General features: G+C 42.8%; 1 protein-coding gene across 1 annotated transcript in view; it reads right to left on the bottom strand.

Annotated features, from left to right (window-relative positions):
• The window catches only part of LOC306789407 (SPRY domain-containing SOCS box protein 4-like), a 68,490-nt gene extending 47,662 nt beyond the window's left edge, over positions 1-20,828 (bottom strand). Inside the window, exon 1 of the mRNA XM_079285334.1 lies at positions 20,809-20,828. The gene's annotated coding sequence lies outside the window, so the exon portion shown is untranslated. The remainder of the gene's footprint in view (positions 1-20,808) is intronic.
• Between the last annotated feature and the right edge of the window lie 1,300 nt (positions 20,829-22,128).

Below are 22,128 nucleotides of genomic sequence, written 5' to 3'. Positions count from 1 at the left end.
AAGGCAAGAGATCATTCGCAAATATGCAGAAAAATATGTCTAGTTTACAGTAATTTCATGTTTTCTGCACCATTAGTGTGTCAGTCTCCGTGTATATCACGATGGGAATTGTCAGTACACTCCACTAAAACAATTCCTGTACATATGTAAGAGATGACAAGACATGAACTGTCTGACAACGGGATTGGGACTCCCTTCTATCATCCAGAATAAGAAACAAAAGAAACAGTTTGACTTTAAAGCTTCAAACAGCGGATTGAGCCTGCAGTGCATCCCCCATCTTCTCTGCTGGACCCTCCCGTAAATTGCCCCCTGATTTTCTGCCTCAAGGCACATTCACACTTAAGAGACCCCATGGGGTCTGAGGAGAGTTTGTGTGTGTGTGTGTGTGTTAATCTGCAGGACAATGGGGGCCCTGTCCTCACCCCACACATACAGAATTAGGGCTAGGGGGCTCACAGCTGAGCAGTTTACTGACAATAGAAACTGGAGGTGTGTCTCCATGTGCATTTGTGGGTGTGTATATGTGTAAGTGTGTTTGCATGCTGCCTCCTGCCAACACATGTGTCAAACACAAAGCCATCCAACTGTCCACATGGCCCAGGGGAGAAGGATTGACAGAGAGGGATGGATAGATAGATGGAAGGGGAGAGGAGAGGAGAGGAGGACAGAACAAAGGCAGAGGGAGGAACAGGGGTCTGAAACGAGCAGCCGGTGAAGGGTGAGGACAGCTAGAGGGAGAGAACAACAACAAAAAGAAACAGTCGATGGTAGAATTACATGTATACAGATGGCCAAGAGAGAAAGCGTTACAGGAGCCCGGCCAGTTTGGACCATGTTTTAGTGAACGACGGACACACGAGCAGATTTTGATCAAACGATCAGCTGTTGTTTTCACACATGGACCCAAACATTTATATTCTCGTATCTGTGAGGACCCTAATTATCTACCGGTACTCTCGCCTAAAACATGTGGAGCAGTTGGAGGTTTTGGGAAATGTGCTTTTTCACTTTATATAATTTGTGTTTTCAATGAGTGTTTTTGCACTGGACTGTGTCTTGGCCAGGCGCACTGACTTCTTGGGGTCTTGTTGTCATCTTGAGGTTTCCAGGCACACGAGAGACTTAGGCCAAGAAATAGTCCCTCACATAACCTTTCCTAAAACCACAGCGTGCCCTTTTTACACTTTATATAACATAACATGTTACGCAGTTTTCCCCTGTTTCCAGTAGTCCTGTTAGGCTAAGCTAAGATAATCATCACCTGGTTTCATATTTAGTGTTCAAACATGAGTGTGATATTAATCTTCTCATCTAATTCTCAGTAAAAAAATATATTCCTTTACACCTAAATCCTGATCGTAATCTAACATTATCAACCACGAGGTAATAATCTGCAAAATCCAACCAAATTCTTCACCCTAGATCAGGGGTGTCAAACATACGGCCACGTCATTGTATGTGGCCTGCGAATCCGTCAGATTAAACAAAAATAAAAAATTTATAATAATTTAAAGTTAGACTTGATAATAAAAATATCCCCATCATCGAAATGATGAGATAGAAAGTCATAATGATGAGATACTTAAACAGTCACAGAAGCAGCTCTTTGGCTGGTTACTGTACACTTGACATGGAAATGTATTGTGAGTGTATTGAAGACTACTTTAAACGTGGCTTTACAACACATGAAACACTTCACGTGGGATTGTGCAAACGCACCCTTGAAAGGATTTTAAGCATTGAACAAAGTTACTGTAATAACTTGTTTGATATTTTCTTTAATAGTTTGATCTTTGATAGAGTAATGTGGGTTTCTTAACCCTAAATTAAAAGGATTTAAGTTATAACAAATGTGCTTAAATATATGTTTACATTTATATAACTGCATGTACAATATTTTTACACTTGAATAAACAATCAAATGCAGAGACAGTTATTTACCAACATGTTAGGAGTAGTTACATTTACAACCGGCCCTTTGTGGGCGACCGTGATGCTGATGTGGCCCGGAGTGAAGATGAGTTGACACCCCTGCCCACGATGGTCATTGCTTTGCTGTTCTTTGCACCCAGGGAAGGTTTCCAGTGTATGTCACAATCACAGATCTTTTCTTTCTTTGTTTTTCCTTGGTGGCTGTACCCAAACCACTGTTTAGAAAAATCATGACTTCTCCATTTAGATCAGGAAATCTCAGAGCTTTCATCCACTGAGTATATTTAGAAACCTTCTCTGTGGTAGCAATATACAGTAGCACTAGATGTTCTATTTTCATAAAACATATGCTTCACTAACACCTAATCCTAATCCCATTTAAACCTTCAACTAACCTTAATATAACCCTTTAAAACTTATATTTTAATTATAATCTTCACACCCCAGCCCTCAGCCTATAAGAGCCCCTTAAAGGGGCAGTAGCCTCATGTCAGAGGGTTGTCCTCATCTCGGCTGTGAGGACATTCACGAGAAGACAAGAACACCAACATTCAGCTGTCATAGTGTGCGAACACAAGAGAAAGGCCGACTGGAACACACACACACAGGCGCTCCCACTCCTTTCCTCTCATACACAATCACACGTCGATACAGATGCTGGCCATCTGAGTACAGCAGGTAGGCATTAACTCAGCCCGGCTGCACAATCAATGATGGTAAATGGAGGCAGCAGGAGGGACAGACTGCGATCTGCTGGTTTCATTTCCCCTCTCGGCCTCTCTCTCTCTCTCCATTATAACACACGCTTTCCATGTCCTGTTTCATTATGGGAAAGCTCTCTAAGTGAGTCACTGTCTCACTTTATACAGCACACATGCAGTTCTCTCTCTTTCAAGCTCCTCAATTACACCGTCACTGGGCATCATGTCTGTCCCTCGCTGTCTCCTTACAGAAGGCCATGTCCTCACCACTGCAGAGAGGACACATCTGAAACCCTTGTTTGAAGCTGCAAAGGTTTTTTCCGTCTGCACTGGCATTGCCAGACTGTTTATTATTGTTTGCGGTCGAGACTTTTGTGAGCCACATAAGTCAGCGGTGACACCAAATCTTCACCCCACTGCATTTCATAAACTTTGAAGAGTGGTTTGCTGTTTAAAAGTCGGAAAGAAGGGAGCGTGTCAGCAAGTCGAAGTTCTCAAAAATACTTCACGTGACAATAAGAAGCCTTACATCCCGTCACGTTCATATGTCAGCGTTTCCACTACTAGATCAGCATTTTCAAAAATATCTATTTTCAACACCGGCTCAGTGTGTGTACCACTGATGTTTCAAATAATAACAACGATTCCTATAACATTAATTTGATTGTTGATTAATCTGTCTATTATTTATAAATATAAATATGATTCATTTTATTAGTTGTTTGGTCTATAAGCTGTCAGTGTTTTCCAAAGCCCGAGATGACGTTCTCAGGGCCTTGTTTTGTTCACAACTCAACATATTTAGTTTACTGTTATTATCGAAAAAGTTGCAGATTAATTGGAATTTTTAATTAAAAAAGGTGATAACTAATAGATTAAGCTTTAGTTTTATTTCCGCTGAATTTATGTTCTCCCTTCGCACTTTTACAGCTGCCTCGCGGCCTGTTTCCTCCCCTCCTCCTCTTCTCTGCCCCTCCCTTCAGCCCTCCATGTCAACCCTCTCCTCCCTCTGTCTGTAGTCCACATCTCCTCTATCTCTGCCCATCCATCCATCTCCCCACTCCTCTCCTCCCACAATTCCTCTCGTCTCCCCTCTCGTCTCCCCTCCTCCCTTTTCTCCAACATCTGCTGGTCTGCGTCTGTCACTGTTGACCCCTTGTTTGCCACGTGCCAAGTCCTCCTCTCCGTGTCCCACACAGACCCTAAATCATTAACACACACACACACGCGCACACACACGCGCACACACACACAGAGATTGGCTTGTGATAGGTGGCTGTCTCCCACCCACAGAGAGCGAGAAAAGCCCACAAACTCAACCTCTGATTGCAGACTCTCATTACATCGCTGTATATATTTTACAATTTGATGCATTTTAAAAGGCCAAATCCTTCAATCAAAAAGAGGCCTGGACAACATGGGCAGAGACACTCATCAGATTTAAGATTGTCACTCTGAAGCGCTGATTAAATTACAGCCACAGACACACTTCAGCGCTGACACTGGCATTTGGGTTCGAGTGCTAAAACACAATAGCTTTAAGAATCCGTTTAGCTTAAGACTCCCCAGCTAATGAGAGTTTGTGCTGTTCAGCTGAGGAAATTGGTCACATACAGCTGAAAAGTCACAGACTCAGTGTCTGCATCAGTGAGTATCTCCAACAATCCACATTGTAAGTGTAGCTTGTGCTCAGGCTGCAACAATGAGAACGTTATATGGCGATAAAGAGCAGCTTACCACTGGGATGGAATAAACAATGTGTCCACATCATCAAATTGCATCGAGCAAACTGCAGTCTCTCCTGTATGCTGTTTTACAGATTTTACAGAACATTCCGTAAGACTATGATTCACATGAATGACATGTCACGTGTGAATTTGAAATTGTCTGACGTTTCACTTCAAGGTCCGAAAAGGCAACAGAAAACGAGATCTTACAAACCACATCGACACACGTCTTGCCTCACACCAGTCGAGTGCAGACACACATGGCGGTCTTTGTGTCTGCACCTCGTACATTTCAAACATAACAACTGCTTATGGATATGGCGATTGTGGAATCTGTGTAATACAGCCGTTCTTCTACTGAAAGGCCATTGTTTCAAAATCAAGAAACCCCATCAGAGTCAGGCAGGCAGACGATCAGATAGAAACAGAGAGAGAGAGGTAATCGTTGGAGACATAGATGTATTATCATTATCTCCCCTACACACACACACACACACACACACACACAGCTGGATAGACAAGCAGGCTTGAGGGTATTCCTTCACACTGAAACGGCAGAACAGATTCACTTTTATCTCTTGTCAAACACAAAACATGTTTTGTTTTTTAATTGTCATGAAAGATATGAACAAACTGTTACCACACAGTAATGGAAACACATTTCTTAGTTAATGACTGAGTGTAAAATCAACTAGGCCACTGTGATCATAATTTATTCATTCATCTGAGAGCTATTCGGCACAATTGCGTTAAAATACGGTTTACATGGACACGTCTTTACCCTGTATGTGTCTGTACAAAAGTGAAAGGTCAGTCAAATATGTAGACTACAGGGTTGCTTGTCATCAATAAATAAGACACAGATACTAAGGTATCAGCACTACAAACTTACAGAAACATATAGACACATGTAGACTCCTGTACTTGCACAACACGGTTTCCTGACTGCCTTCTTCTTCATCTTTGCGGTGCAACTGTGCATTCAGAAACCGTGTCGCATTCGGTCATAAGAACGGTCTGTTTAAAGTTCCCATCGACCTCCGAGTTTCATATTTTCCATTTACCAAATGTCCTGCTGTGCAAAGAGAACTATTTACAAAGCCGTGTCACACAGGTTGACATGCACTCTGTTGTGTTGTCGTACTGTTTGACGAAAGTGCCACTGATGTCCACATTTGGTCTGTCTCACTTGCTGAGTCAATATTTCTGCGTGTTTACGTGTAACTTAGCAAAACAGAGATGTAACCATGTCATAACCAGACATGTGAAACTGAACGGCCAACTATTGCGCATGACCATGTGGTACTCAAATAACCACAACACTTTGATTGTCAAGGGAAGTGATCACAAATAAAATAAAACAATTTAACAAACACATTACAAACTGTGAAAGTCGTTTGAACTTTAAAAACGATTGTGGTTTTTACAGAAACCTACAGCAAACAAAATCCTAAATTTACAATGACTTATTTTTATGAAACAAATACCTATTCACTGCACTGGGTTCAGACCTTTGACTCCGCCCACTCCACCGAGTTTGAGTGGACTGATTCGTCCGACATCGTGACATGAAACAGCGGTTTCTCGATTAAAACGTGATTGAGCCAATGAACACTACTGTGGGCCTAACGATGAGCCAATCGTCGCCAGGGGTGGGACTTACTGTATTGTCAAGCTGTTGTCAAGCATTGCTAGCAGTGCGCCGGAACCGAGGAGTAATAACGACAATACCGACCGCCTTTTACACAAATCCACGAATTACCACGACATCTCTCAATCGTTCACTCAGTGGCCTTTCTGTCGCGCGCAGGCCGCTGAATAATAGTTTGGAATTTGATATGAACGGCATGTCGGTTTCAATATCACCAAACATCAGAGTTCTGTTTATTCTCCAGTTTTAAAACACCGGCAATAAGTATGCTGCAACACACAGAGTATCGACCAGAGTGACAGCAGCCACACACACACACAGACGGGCCTTGTACGACAGCAGGACTCTGCAGAGCAGGTAAAGTGACACGTGGGGAGATGACAGACGGGTTAAAGAAGGGTCGAGGAGCTCAGAGTGGAGCCGAGCGATATCGAGCAGCATTCTGGTCAACGCAGCAGCACAGTCAGCAGTTCCTCAGCTCACAGTAACGTGGCAGCTTGTAGCAGCTCCATTCCCTCCAGACGGACGGAGAGGGAGCACCAGGCCGCTGCAGTAATCTTCTTTACTGTTGGATTAGCCGCCCTCTGCAGGCGTCACTCGTTGTCGGTCAGTCTGTCCGGCTCCGTCTTGACCTCACAGACACTCTGCTTCACTCTCTGACTCATTCTGTGTGTCTGTCCTCTTACTGATTCTGCATTTACATTCAAACCAGCGTTCGGATGTTAAGCCGGTGATGAAGTTTGGATCCATATATCATGCAGAAATAAATCAATGGTTCTTTCTCCTCTAGAATCCTGGAGCTGCGAAATAACTCGGGGGGGCCTTGATGAATTCATGAATCTTTTTGTGGTAAAATATACAATCGACATTAATATTTTTTAAGACAAACTGACAGGACACAGTGCCGAGTTCATTGTGTCAAAGCTGATCAAGGCAAAGCAACAGACGTGTACAGAAAAGAGTCTAGAAAGGCTGAGTATCGGTACTCTATACCTTTAAAGAGGAACTAAACCACAGAGTTTTGGCTGAAGTGCCTCTTCACTGTAAATTCAGAAAATGCCTCTCGAACATGAATAAAGTATCAACGTGGGCTAAGACACGCTCAGTCACGTCTATGGTCGGCTCATATAACCATCGTAGCATTACAATCACTGCACAAGCCTTTCCTCTCTTTTCTGTGGATTTGAAATTAAGCCATCAGAACGTTACAATATCTGGGGAATCAGTGTTAAAGAGGCAATATACGAGCATATCATGAGCATTAAAATAGCAGCAAACAACTCCTGTCTGTAACGATTTAGTGGAGCAGAGTATGAAGTCACTCTCCTCTTTATGTGGCTATTGTCTTCTATGGAATCTGAATAAGGACCGCGGCTAACCTGACTGTTGGGCTCATGTAACTCACAGTCGAGCCACACCTCGCTGCAATGGGACGACGGTAGAAGCGAATGAAACTCAATGCAGCAGCAGAAGGAGCCTCGCACATTCAAACTGCTTATCTGCTCTGGCGAGGGCAAAGGTCAAACTGATGAATATCTGCTTCTGAAAAACAAAAGACCTCGGCTCATTATACATGAACCTGACTGAAAACCCCCTCATATGTCAGACGATTTAATGTTGCCATGACAACTTCAGAAGTACTGAGGAGACACACACACACACATACGCACGCAGACAGACAGACGTGCAGGCGACAGCGTTCAGTAGGGTGTCTGTGTGCGAGTGCAGTAAGAGAGAGGGATACTGTACGGAGAGCTAAATATAGAAACAGAATAATGAGCCTCTTATCATCTGATCCATCGTTTCCATATCTCCTCTGCTTTACTCATCGCTCCATCTCTCTGCCATTTTTTTCCCTCTCTGCTCCTGCCCCCTTGAATGGACCAAATATTTCCTCAGGGCCAATCTCCTGTATAAAAGAGATATAAAACACCAGGTATTTTCAATTATTTTGATGCCGGCAAGCTTTTCCTCAAAAAAAAAAAGGCAGGATATTGGACAGTTTCCGCACCTCAAGCACAGAATTCTTCTGTCTGTCAGACCGTGGCGGTCCATGGAGTCAGCACAGTTGACAAACACAAAACGTACCAATTCAGAGCTCTAACTCACGCATCCTCAGAAGCACAAGAGACTCAAAGCTCATCTGGACTTTAAGGTGAACAGGAGGAGTCAGGACAACTTGTGTCTAACACAGACACACATGCACACCATCCAAAGCCCAAATAGATATGACTTAACACCACACGAAGCAGATAAAAGCAGCAAATTTGAGAAGCTGGAAGCAACACATAGTTGGTGTTTCTACTTGAATGACGAATCGATTATCCAAATTGTTTCTTGGTTTAAGCGACGACTGGCGAATGGAATTAATTGCCTGATTGTGTTTAGCTGTAATCTGCACTCTTGCTGTCTCTATCTCGCGGTCTCCCTTTCCCACAAACGCACACAAACCGGTTGTAAGTTGGACGTACACACTCTCCAGTTTCACAGCCGCCTCCCGTTCCTTTGACTAATTCAAGGCGATCGCTCAGATTTGTTACAGACGCAGATAAACCAGCTGGGAGGCCGAAGTCGAGAAGCAAACTGATGCTCTTACTCTATCTTGCCACAAATTTGTCGGCGTCTGTCATTTGAACACAAACACCTGTTATTTGGGTCGTGACACACAGCTGGCTCACATACGTCTGTCTCTCTGAATGCCAGTCTGCTTTCATGCCACTGTACCCGTCTCATATCCTGCATCTGCCACCAGCCTCATCTGTTCGGCTGAACTGGCAGATGTCAGTCGTCATTGTACAGAAACATCTGTCCTCGTCTTCATTTCTTCCTCTTGCATGCACACACATGCTGCCGTGTCTGACCCAGATCCTCTCGCTTAATGAAAAACTAAAATAAGTGAATGAATAAATCATAAGTGGGGGATGCTCTCCCTGTTATGTGAACCTCATGCCCTTTATCGCAATAGCGTCTCTCTTTCTCTCACATACAAACATTCTCTGACTCATTTTTCTGTTCGCTCACACACATTTGCTCCTCATCATCTCTTGTAATACTCCACAAGTGGTAGTGTAATTTTCTCTCCTCTCCTCTCACTCTCTTACACACACACACACACACACACAAACTGTGTTTCAGTATCCGGTAGCGAGGCACAAAGTGCTGCCTGAGATGACTTAGTGCTTCTGTTTTAAGTGTTCTCTGAGAGCTCCAGTGCTCTCATTTTGTAATGGAGTCTGGTGTGTGCTCGAAAGCTGTCGAAAGCGTGGCCGGGTACAAATGCCACGCTAAAGTCTCTCCTCGAACATGCGCCGATGCTGGAAATAATTGTGGTGGTGAAATCCGAAACAAAGGGCAAAGACACGGCCAATAATACAGGAGGAGACGGATCCTTTAGAACTAATTCTAGCACCATTTTTACTGCAACAAAAACAGCAGTCACGCAAATGTTATGTTCATGAAGTGAGGCGATAAACATGCTGCTAGATCAACAAAAACAAGTGATCACTGCCATTAAAAATGTTCCTCTCTAACCATGAGGTTTAGAAAGCAACCAGTTACATCATAAAAGTCGCAAAATAATATAACTTGTGTTACACGCTACATTTTGCAGTATTCTGTGTTGTGCATATTGGCCATGATTCAGGAATAAACATATGATAACTACAGTTGTATGCTAAACTTAATTACACACCACGTTCATCAGGTGGACACAAATATGAATCGTATTGTTGCTCCGTATCTGCTGGTTGTACAAGCAACTGTTTGCCAACAAGTTCGCCATTTAATCGAGCCGAATGATACATCAGGGAGAACAAAAAGACTGTTATTGCAGGTTTAATGAGTCGCTGGATGAGTCAGTGGTCATGATAAATCTGGCCAATACAGCTCATAATGATCCTTCCAGGTTTACATAAAAAGCTGCACAAGTACAGACAGCATTTTCTGCAGTTAAGTGTAGCCTTCTGATGGCAGAGTGGAAGGCAATAAAGCTCTGTGACGATTAAACCAACAACAGCCTCTGTTGATGTGTGTGCCTTCAGAGAGTTTAGTCACTTAAGTTACATCAATCATCTGCAATTTATCCACCTAGCTGTCGTGGAAAAAATATAAAACTGCAGGTAGAGACGCCAATCACGTTCTGACTGGACTTCGGCACACTCTGTGGCAATCAAAGCCCACTGCGGGGCTTGTTTTCCCACTATATTTATTATGTGAGAACACAAACAATTTCAATTTCCTTTCAACTGAACCGACAGCTTAAATTGCTCCGTGTGAGAGAGAAATATTTGACATTTACATCATAACTACTAATTTTCCTCCTCTGGAGTCACAACCATCCACCAACTCGGGTTTGAATTAACAGAACAGAATCTGAACCCTCAGTCATACGTCGCTGAGGACGCTCTAAAGCGCTCTAAAGGCATTCTGACGGCGCTGGAATGGTTTATTCATTCAATTGTCAGCTAATATAAAGCATGCATAACTAAACAAAGACGTATGAATAAATACATTATTTCCGCCTTTCACTGGCAGCTTAACATATACATACACATAAATATTCATAAACACACACACACACACACACACACACACACAGATGGGTGGGCTTCTGCTCCTCTCAGACTGGTGACACACTTCATCAAACTGTGGTCTGTTATTAAGTCGTGCTGACACGTGTGTTTGTGTGTCTGCCACGGTCTGCCTGCGTTCATAATCATACCAGTGTGTGTGTGTGTGTGTCACTGTCTGTGCGGTGGCAGCGTGCGGTGGTCTGGTTTCCTCTCAGAAGGCTGTGAAGTGGCCAGATGAAAGCTCACAGATGGCGGCGGCGTGGCGAGCCAGATCTCCTGTCGTGCCCCCGGCGCTCACGCGGCTGGACGACAGAACTTCCTGCTCGGTCGCAGACATTTAGCAGTGACAAGACAGTGAGCAACGACTTCACAGGTGAGCTCAGTTTTAATGGCTGGATGCTGGCATTGTTCAAAAAGGATGTTCATTTATTGGTTTATTTGAATGGGACAGTGCACATTAATAAAAACATTTCTGCAAATGCGCCAGAGTTAGCCAAAAGGCTATTTTTCATCTGTAGTCCCAAAGGCAGATGTTTACAAAATAAACCTAAAAACAATGTAAGATTAAAGTTAAAAGGTTATACAATATTGACACTTAATGTGTGCACAAACAATGAAAAAAATGAGAATAAAACTGTTATACATTGTCAAGTACAGACAAGACATGCAACACAGAGGCTATCAAAGTCAGATTCACACTTGATTGTTACTCACGCTGCTCCCAGAACATCAAGGAGCTACATCAGGACGTTTACATCAGAATTCACTTTCTGGATATTGTTATAATTAATCGATTTGATCTATTTTTTATCATCCATCCATACAGTTTATTACAAGCCCAATAAGACGCTGTGAAGTTGTGCTTACAAGTCACACAGCCTACTTTGAACATGCAGAGAGGTGTAACAACCTGAATAAATGAGTGCTTGAAAACACAACAAATACAGATGTTTCCATACAGTCACTGAATGGTTTGAGTGTGAAAATGACATGAATCATGTGCTATGGACTTCACCGTCTCTAGATTTCAATTCAACATATATGGGAGATTTTTGAGTGATGTGTATTATGACACTGCTATGTTGGTCTGGTCATTTAATTTGTCATCTGGGCTTTCAAGTAATTCAGTACCTGAGGCTAACTCTCACAGGAATAAATGCTAATGCGAATGCTAAGGCCCTGATCAGACGCGTATTAGCAGGAAGGCTATGAACGCCTCGAGATGACAAAAGTTCAACTCAGGGCAGAAAAGCACCCGATGTCATAAGTGTTTTTTCTCATCATGGTGACTTTTTCAGGATACACTATTTATTACTATTAACTATAAGGCCCTGTACAGTCCGTGGTTTGTGTTACGCTAACGTTAGCACTCTGATTGGGCAATACGCACTTTGTCTGATCAGGGCATAGGGACCAACCCCTGATCTCAGTTCAGCCACAGTATCTGACCACTACAAATTTATAAAACACAGTATGTGACCACTACAAATTTATAAAACACAGTATGTGACCACTACAAATTTATAAAACACAGTATGTGACCACTACAAATTTATAAAACACAGTATGTGACCACTACAAATTTATAAAACACAGTATCTGACCACTACAAATTTATAAAACACAGTATGTGACCACTACAAATTTATAAAACACAGTATCTGACCACTACAAATTTATAAAACACAGTATGTGACCACTACAAATTTATAAAACACAGTATGTGACCACTACAAATTTATAAAACACAGTATGTGACCACTACAAATTTATAAAACACAGTATGTGACCACTACAAATTTATAAAACACAGTATCTGACCACTACAAATTTATAAAACACAGTATGTGACCACTACAAATTTATAAAACACAGTATGTGACCAGTACACATTTAGAAAACACAGTATGTGACCAGTACACATTTATAAAACACAGTATGCTCACCTAGCTGCAGCAATGAGTCATTTACATTAACATGCTATGGTCTCTATTCTGGGACTAAACATGTTTAATTCACCACCCTCACTTCTCACCTTTACAGAGACATCACCATCTGCAGTGACACACTCTCTCTTCTCTTATCCTCCTCATATGCTGTTTAGGTCTCTCATCTCTCTCCCACATTTCCTTACACTTCTCTCGTCTGTTCTCACCAGTTAACCGCCAGCCTTCGTGTCTGAAATGACTCATTATAATAAGAGCCTCCTTCCAAATGCAAACCTCTTTTCTTTTCACCGGTCTTCTTTCTTTCTCTCACTCTCTCACACCTCTTTAGTTCCTCTTTCCTCCCTCAGTCCGTCCACCCTCTTGCAAACTAGCGCCTTCCTTTTTTCCTTCACAATATCCGTCTCATCCTTTTATTACTCACCGTGACTTGCTGTCGTTCTCCTTTCTCACCCTTCCTGCTTGCATCCCTCGTTCATCTCTAATTAAGTTGTGTGTATGCATAGTTCTGTTCATGCACCCCTTCCTTCCTCTCCAGCCAAAAAATAATGACTCCCTCCTCCTGTGCCCCCCCCCCCATGACTCAAAAGTGCGCATCACGGAATTAATGAGTCACACTTCTGTTTATCCCTACCATGATTTAGCATGACATGACATCAAAGCCCCCAGAGGGATGCAAACACACACAGACACACACATATAGTCCCCTTGACTACTCTCTTAGGCTCATGTGCAGCACTAGCTCACTGTTAAACAATAGGGAGCAGAAAGAACCAGCTGCAAGCCCCAACCAGCTGTGCCATTATAAACTCCCTGCTGTGTGTGCGTGTGTGTGTGTGTGTGTGTCATTTTATTTAGCATGCTTATACCTTTGTTTAAGCCCATATTAACTTTTCCCAAATGAGCAGCTTCTGATCATTTTCTGGCCTTCCACCCTCATTTTAAATGTGTGTGTGGAGGACTATCTCCATAATTAGGGCAGACCAGCCGCACATGGGTCTCCCCAGACACTTCCCCCTCCAACACCTAAATATTCATGAGACTCTAAACGCTTTCATGAGCTCTGTAATTATGGCCAGAAAATAGACGGAGAGAGACAAAGACAGAAAGAGGAGAGAGTGGGAGCTAGGAGAGGAACTGCACTCACACTTTTACAACACAGGCTGTCCCGTAGTATTAGCAGATATTAGCAACATCTTGCAGTGCTACCCAAGCCAGAGAAGCTGGAGACCATTTCTAGAGTCATCATAACATCATAATGGCAATAAAAACCAAACTGTCCCTCGGTTCTTTGCATTTGTTGCTTAATTCGACATGGAGAGCTCACTTTAAAGCGTGAATATTAAAGCAAAGAAGCGGATGGTGTTGGTGGGAGACAGAGGTGGATTCCCTGCCCTCTCTGAGGCTGCTGGATGGTGGACAAAGCCTGCTAATGCCACAGTGCTGGACACCATAACCAGACTCTTCTTTCCCGTCCTGGAGTCAACACGAGCAGATAGCCAAAAGGAAGCCGAATCAAACCAAAGTGAATTTCACCAGAGTTTTGCAACTTGGTGTGCTGCGTGTGTTTTTCCCCGGTGTAACGCTGAATTGAAGCGAATTCTTCCGTCGCGTTAGTCGTGCCGGAGAGGAGCGGGGGCTCCCTCTATGTAGCAACATGTACAACACCTATACACCCATTGTATTGTTATTTGTTATTGAATAAGAAGCAAAAGGTTTGGTGTGATTTATGCATGTTTGTAATCCCGAGAGGTTAAAAAAAAAACAATATTCTCATACCAAAATTGAAAACCAAATATCCGCCCAACGAACGAATAACTGAATAACTGAATAGTGAGGTCCAGCCTTACGAGTTTAAATACAAATAATTCTCTGCCGTTAATCCAAATGACGCTACATGATGTCTCACTGGTAATAGGTGGACGGATCTATAGAGCTGTTGTGCCACAGAGGCAATTTTCCGAGACGGCTGTGGACAGAAATCGAACAGTCCAAGGAATCAAAATCAATAATCAGTTTTGGCAGCATATGTTTTTGTGATGACTTCAAGATACAGACTCCCTCAGTTTATTCCCCATTTGCCTTGGAGTTTCTGCCAAGTAGAGCTGAGCGAAAACACACACAAGTGTACTCAGGCTGACATCGGGGATCCACCTGCAAGTGACTGATCTAATTTGGCCGTGAAGGTATGTTCAGTAAAAGTTTTTTTTTCTTCCAGCACTAAAAAACTACAACAAGATTAGATTAAACACGATTCAATTCGATGTGCTATCAATGTTTTCGCCATAACCCAAGTCTCAGGCTATGGTACAATAAAAACAGTGGCTGGGTTTCCCACAAGTATTGCAGCCCTCTGTTCATCCCATTCCCTTTAAGGCCTGAGCACGGATCTAATATCACATATAATATTAGTGTGAATATGACGTGTTGTAACCAGACCTTAGAGTGCTGTCTGGTCTATTTTGGGGTTTATAAGTAAATAGTCGGAGAAGCCAGCAAGGATTCCGGTAGACAATACGTGAGAAGACTTCAAGGCCTTTAAAGAGAGTCTCTGGCAGGAAATTCTATTGTTTTTCCTTTTCGTGAAACAAATCGTGAAACATGTTGTTCACCCAGAGCACATCAGAGCAGTGACCACAGCCTGTCACTTTTCATTCCATCGCATTTCCCTCAAGGTTTTTTTGCTGCGGCCAAAATGATCACATGCCTGCTTTGAATTCCAGGATGAGTCAGTTTATTTTATCCAACTGGAAGAGCCATCAGTCCATCAGTCTCCTGGAAGCCATGAAACCACAGGCAGACTGCAGCATGAGGCAGCTGATTCAGAGCAGATTGCCCACATTTGACACATCGTGACGCTACACTGACACACACAGAAAAGAGAAAATAACCAATTCAATATTCAGGAAGAACACAGACACACACACAAACACACTGAATCAGAACAAGATGACAAATGAGCAGGAGCGCAGCACCTCAGACACTGCTGTCATACACATGTAAATGAGCACACCTACCATGCAGCCCTCTTTACTCTCCCGAAACCAAAAGATGGGGCAAACTTGGGATCGATCAGACAAAATATCAAGACGAGATGATTGGGAGCGACATGAAGCCAAACGATGTGTGACAAGACAGGACACAACGAGGTGAAATGAGCCAAGATGTCGGGGATTAAAAGGAGTGGACATTAGCTGTAACTAAAGTCATAACACCAATGATTTCATGTCCCCTTGTGTGTCTTCAACTCCACTCAGGCTGTATTTTCTGTTAAGGGGGGCTTTGATTAACTAGTCACTGCTGCAATCTTTTCCTCGGCAAACTGACACGTACAGTCATCACGCAGGATGACAACAAGATGACGCGGGTGTCCGAGGACGTCAACCTCGCCCCGTTAAACTGATGCAAAGACAAGGAGATGCACCATCAAAGTTACAAACAATTCAGGAAAACATGACACGTCTGCGCCTCACTGGACTGTCAGGAGGAAATCTGCGCATATTACTGTAACGTACACTTTAACTTGAGTTATCCTGTCATTGTAATGGCCTCTGTGAGTCACCGGTGCATCAGCAGGTACAGCACACTGCCTACACACACACAAACACCCAGGTGTGCGCACACACACACACACACACACAGGTTGTACACCGCATTTAGACCCACAATACCTGTCAAGGGCAAGAGGAACACATCGTCTTCTTGTTTTTTTTCTGTCTCTCAGTTCAAGTCATTGACTTTAAAGTGCAGCAGTGCATGAGAGTGCTGTTTTTCTTGAGTGACGTCTGTGTATTTGTGTGTGTGTGTGTGTGTGTGTGTGTGTGTATATGTGTGTGTGTGAGAGAGTCTGTGTGAATTTTTGTAAGCTCAGCAGTCTATCACTGACTTAACAAAAGGCTGCTGAATATAAATCCACTCCATCTCCCATCTGTCCGTGTAAGATTCATACATAAACATGGTTTTCCTAGGACAGAAATATATAAATTATTATACCAAAAGTGAACCAGAGAGACAGACAGATTTACATACATCTATCTTCTGAATAGAGAGGTGAAGCTATTGGTTGATCAACAGGTAATTAATTAGCCTCGAGCCATGCTAGCGGCTCAGCTGTAGCTACTCAGGCAGAGTGATGCTTTAAGCTAAATGCTAACATCAGCATGCTAACATGCTCACAATGACAATGATGACATCCTGATGTTGAGCAGGTATAATGTTTACCATGTTCACAACTTTAGTTTAGCGTGTGATCATGCTAACGTTTGCTAATTAGCATTAAGTACAGCTGAGTTGGCTTACACTGTACAAAATAATAAAAGTGTTTAGCTCACCGCTAACAGCTAACGGAAACAACAGTACACACATTGCTGTACCAATCAGTAACTCAGAAGCAGGCAGGCAGCTTTGTGAGTCTAATTTCCTTTTTTTTTGGGGGAGATTGTGTGAAATGTCAATCAATGTCTTCAAGGCGATAGCCTGCATACATCGTGTTGTTGAGTTTGAAGGAAGTGTGTTTTACAACGTCTTACAGGCCAGAGGTGTCTAGACGGGGGGGGGGGGGGGTTGGCCAACTGAGGGTTGTATTCATTCAATCACACAATTCAGTAGTGTGTGTGTTGCAGACACGCATGGTAGAGATCTGCACTCGACTGAGTGCACCTTTCTACTTTGGTAATGGTTTCTCTATCGATGTTCCATTTAAGTGTTCTGCTGATGTTTGTGCCAAGACATTTAAATGAGTTAGTGATGGTCATGGGTACTCCCAAAATGTGTATGGGGGATTTATAATGAGTTCTTGTGTTTTAAATGTGTTGAGCTGGAGGTTGTCATCATGACACCAAATGGTTGCTTGGGCTACATGCTCATGGTATTGGTCTTCATTGGTCATTAATCCATTTAAGGTTGTGTATGTTTCACATTTGACCACCAAAAGAACGCACATTCAGCATCTGTGTGACAGGAAATCACTCTTCATACCAGCAGATAGCTATGGTCCGTATTTGTTGTTCAAAAAGGGAAACCGGAATAAGGACTGCAGATATACAAGCCACTGTTATATGCATGAAACAAAGCAGCATTCATTCTCATTTTCACACCACTTTTGCTCACCACTTGGGCGAAAAAGCTGCCGACTAGTGTCAACGGTGTTAGACACACTACAAAAACTGGGGCCACCGGCCGAGCGTCAGCCCCACCGCTGGCATGGCTAGCATGGCTTAAAACACCAGACATTCACTGGTCCCAGCTTCACAAATGTGAGGATTTGCTGATTTTCTTTTTATTAAATGATAGTAAACTGAATAGCTATTCATTTTGGACCAAACAAAGCAATTGGAACATGTCACTTTCAGCTCTGGGAAATTGTGATGACAATTTATTATATTCTGACATTGTTTGAGACAAAATGACTAATGATGAATCAGTAATGAAGATGATTGATAGTTGCAACTCTTGATAGATAATAAATAAAATCGAAATCGTTTCAAAGCACCAATTTAACACTTTTCTCATGCTTGCCAAAACGTGACTCTCACCATTAGAAACACAACGCTGATCTTATTGTGCCTCTATTTAGACCGGTTTGAGGCTTCACAGGTTCAGATCTTTCAGTCTGCTTCCAGCCTGCTCCCTGTGCTACTGTGCTTTGGCACACACACAAAAAAACACAGTTGGGGAGGTGGGGAAATCAAGTAATTAAAAATAATGATGGCTGATAAAATACAGCTCATACTTACAAAATGTTGGCTGTCTTTCCAAGTTGTCTCGTGTGTCACTGAATGACGAGCACGTTGAATGCAGATGTGCAATATGTCCCGCAGCGGGCAAGAAATTGAGCAAAAATCTGATCTAAATTTCTACGCTGTGACCAATATGTTGTTTAATTGATGCACAATAACACAGAGTTAACTCCTTGGCGGTTGTTGCTTTTGACAACTGCTCGAAAAAATAGCCCATCTCTGCATCACTGCATTTAAATCAGTACTCTGACATCACTGGCACCCTTCTGGACCGGGATTATGCCAACATGCTTCAGGCAGAACTTCCACTGTCTCAGTTTAAGGATCCTTTTTTTTTTTACCGCTCTATACATAATGCCAGTCAGTATCTGTTCAGTTTAAGTAGCAGTGACAGGGTGTGATAAGACACAGCCGAGTTAAAAAACCCTTATCTGGCCTACGAGCCGAATCCCATCTGTCTCTCTCCTCACACTGACTCATAATGCTGCTTATTAGCCCCTCTGGAGGGATAAAGGGGACATGGGGAGATTTTTAAAAAGGGAGGGAAAGATCAGGAAATAAAGACCAAGAGAAAACAGATTAGGATGGAGAGAGCTGAACAGGAGAGAGAGAAAAATGCAAAGAACGTACGAGACTGGAGAAAGGCTACATTTTAGAAGGAAAATGTAATTGTGCTGGCTTACACTGAACACCGCAGGTGTGAACAGGAAAAAATGAAACCATCTGAAATGTTAATTTCAAGATCGAGGCAGTTGAATTATCACTTTGTATATCAGCACTGAAATGTGAGTAAATAGCCTAGAAAGCAGTTTAGCTGTCCTTTAAAGAGTAAGAGACGAAAACAGTTGAAGTTGAAGTGCCGGCGTTAGTTCAGAAGAAGGGCACTATAAATGGTTGAAGTGTAGGTTCGGCATGTACACAAGGAGTGGCAGCAGTCGAGATGTCAAGGTTTGCGTTAATAGTCATTAATTGATGTTTAGAGGCTGAAGTTGGAACGTCAAAGGGAGTGAGTGCACTGCAAATAGTGGGGGTGTAAGTTCAAGAGCTGAAGAGTCAGTTGAGAAGAACAGGCAGAGTGAAGATGTGGACAGGAGACTAAACATTGTGGAAATAGACAGAGATTTAGGGGGAAGTGCTGTGGAAGCAAAAAGAAGAGGGTGAGATTCGGGAAGTATATGGATAGAAGATGAAAGGGAACGAAAAAGAGACACAAGGCGGTGAGCAGACTGCTCTCCCGTAGCGAGCGGCTGGTCAGATCCAGCAGACAGATAAATGACACCCTGTCAATATTACAATGCACCATTTCCTCCGCCCCCTCCTTTTCTACATCCCTCCATCTCTCTCCCCACCAACCACCCCTCTCCCTTATCTCGACAAGTCCTCCATCAACCAGCAGACTCCACCCACCATCGCACACACACACACAAACACACGTTTTTGCCTATTACTTTATATGAAACCAAATGAAAACCAAATTGGACATGTGAGGAGGGAGTGTGTATCCCCTGTTTCAACTACTCTCCCTCTTGTCCTCTTCTGACGCTCATCCTTCTCCTCTGCCCTTCTTTTACAATCCATCCCTCTCTACTCCTCTTTCCTCTCTGCTCGCCTCCCCTGCTCTTACCAGCTGCTCTGCATTGTCCTTTCCATCTTAGCTGAGTAAATATGAAGGTGTAGTGGCCACAGAGAGAATTGAGCACTCATTGAGCACTGTGAGGAAAGTCATTGTTCCATTAAAAAAAATAGTATACAGACACCTATACCGCTCTAAAATCAAAAGCTGGTAACACTTCCTGTGGCAATTGTATTAGGATATTAAGCATCTTTAGGCTTACACAAACCCCCTGCTCTTTTATTGAGAAATATTAGAGCATTTTACCCAATTAGGACTCTAGAAACTCCTCAGATTAAACCATCGATAGGACAGCTCCGTTTTAGTTGACCTACTCACAACATAGACAAATGCAGGGGCCTCATGTGGCTTCATTTTAAAGGGTCACGAGCCTTAAAGGCTGAAAACCACCGGTATCGTTCTTGAATTCATGGTGTCCCACACACGCGCACACACACACACTCAAACAGACGCAACACATTCAGGCAATCAAGAGATTCAGTCAACCTTTCCATCCCATTACTGTGTGCGGTGATGACAGATGAGGTGCCCACACACACACACACACACACACACACACACACACACACACACACACACACACACACACACACACACACACACACACACACAGTACATCATACAAGCGCGTGAAGGCATACATGTTCAGATTCACATGTCTAAGTATTTCTAATGTAACCTGTGAGATCGTAAAGCATATATGAAATAACAAGAGGCGACAAACTAAAAGTAACCCGCGCCGCGCTGTAGAAAGGGAAGTGACATTTTAAAGTCATCAGCCAGTCAACGGTCTGAATATTAATTGTAGAGGCTTTTCAAATAAAAGCGTTCTGCTACAACTAACATTAAACACAACCCATCGTCCACAGCAGTCAGCTCATCCCGTGTAAAGAGAGGAACACTCACCGAACTAGTCTCCAAAACGACACTTTTCTTTTGAGGATTTATCCGCGAGCTATAGGAAGAACCCAGACCGCTCCTTTTCTCCGACGATGATGACAACAACGACAACCTTGTTGCAAAGATGCTACCTGTGTTTCTGCGACGTATCTTTCTTTGTTGCGGTGAACTGCTGCTCGATACATGCACACACTCGGATGCAGAGTGTCCGTTTACTCCGCTGGTCGGGCGCTGATTGGTCGGTCGCTTCCACCACAACACAGAATTCTGCTCTGACGCGATTGGCTCGAGCTCCAATGATGCGTTTTGGGACTACTCGTAAACTCAGGATCTTATTGTACCAATTTATAGAGTTGTGCAGAAATTGTACTAACTCTACTCTCCCACCACTACTTCCACTACTGCAACAGCTTCTACTGAATTAATATCTGCTTGTAGTATAATTACAGTAAAATGTCATGACACAACTCTATGTATCACTTACACTTTCATGTTTTCAGTCCCTGTCAGTGTTTGAACTTCAGCTTCAGATCCTTTGAGCACTTACACTTGAAATGGACACTTTCAGTTCCTAAACAAAAACTTAAACCTCTTCCAAAACTTCCATTTTAAGTGTCTTTAATCAATTTCTTTCAGTTACTGTACTTCTACTTTGTTTTGCCACCTTTCTACATCGCTCTCAGTAAAAAGCCTTTTACACAGTTATTACTATCTCTAGAATTCCGACGGCATTTGAAGGTTTCATCATCCCCACGCTTTATTCCTCTGTTCATGGGCACATCCCCAGACTGTGGTACCCAGCAGAATACTTATCACTAAACTAATCAGCGGGTTAAGTGGAAGTCAATTTAGATACATAACCACAAGATCAATGGACTGATCTGCTGTAATATCCAAAATCCGGGCTGTTTGGTAAAACAGAGCAGGGCAGATTCATTTGCATCGAGTTGTAATTAGGGCTTGTGTGTGCGCCTAAACAACCTTAACAGCAGCACTACACGATCGATACATACGATTCATGTCTTATGGCCTTTTGATTACTATAAGTCACGGAGTCCAAACACGCCATGTATGATGATGGATTATTCCATTTTCCATCCACCCATGTTCATTAACTAAATAGAAATAGATTATTTTATTGGCCTCCCATGTTTGAGCATAAAGACATGCGCAGAGTGATATTTTGTGTGCGTGTGATTGTAAATGAGAAATCAGTGAATTCAGTATATTGAACTTGTGCATTGGTCAATTCTCTCTGGCTATTTGGCTCCTCCTGGTGGTGACAGTAGGCAAACACAAACAGATATTTAGTCCTCACACTCACTC

Source organism: Melanostigma gelatinosum (genome assembly GCF_949748355.1).
Source record: "Melanostigma gelatinosum genome assembly, chromosome: 15".
In the NCBI taxonomy this organism is placed as follows: domain Eukaryota; kingdom Metazoa; phylum Chordata; class Actinopteri; order Perciformes; family Zoarcidae; genus Melanostigma; species Melanostigma gelatinosum.
Note: the sequence above shows the minus strand (reverse complement) of the source record. Positions and strands in the feature narration are given on the sequence as shown.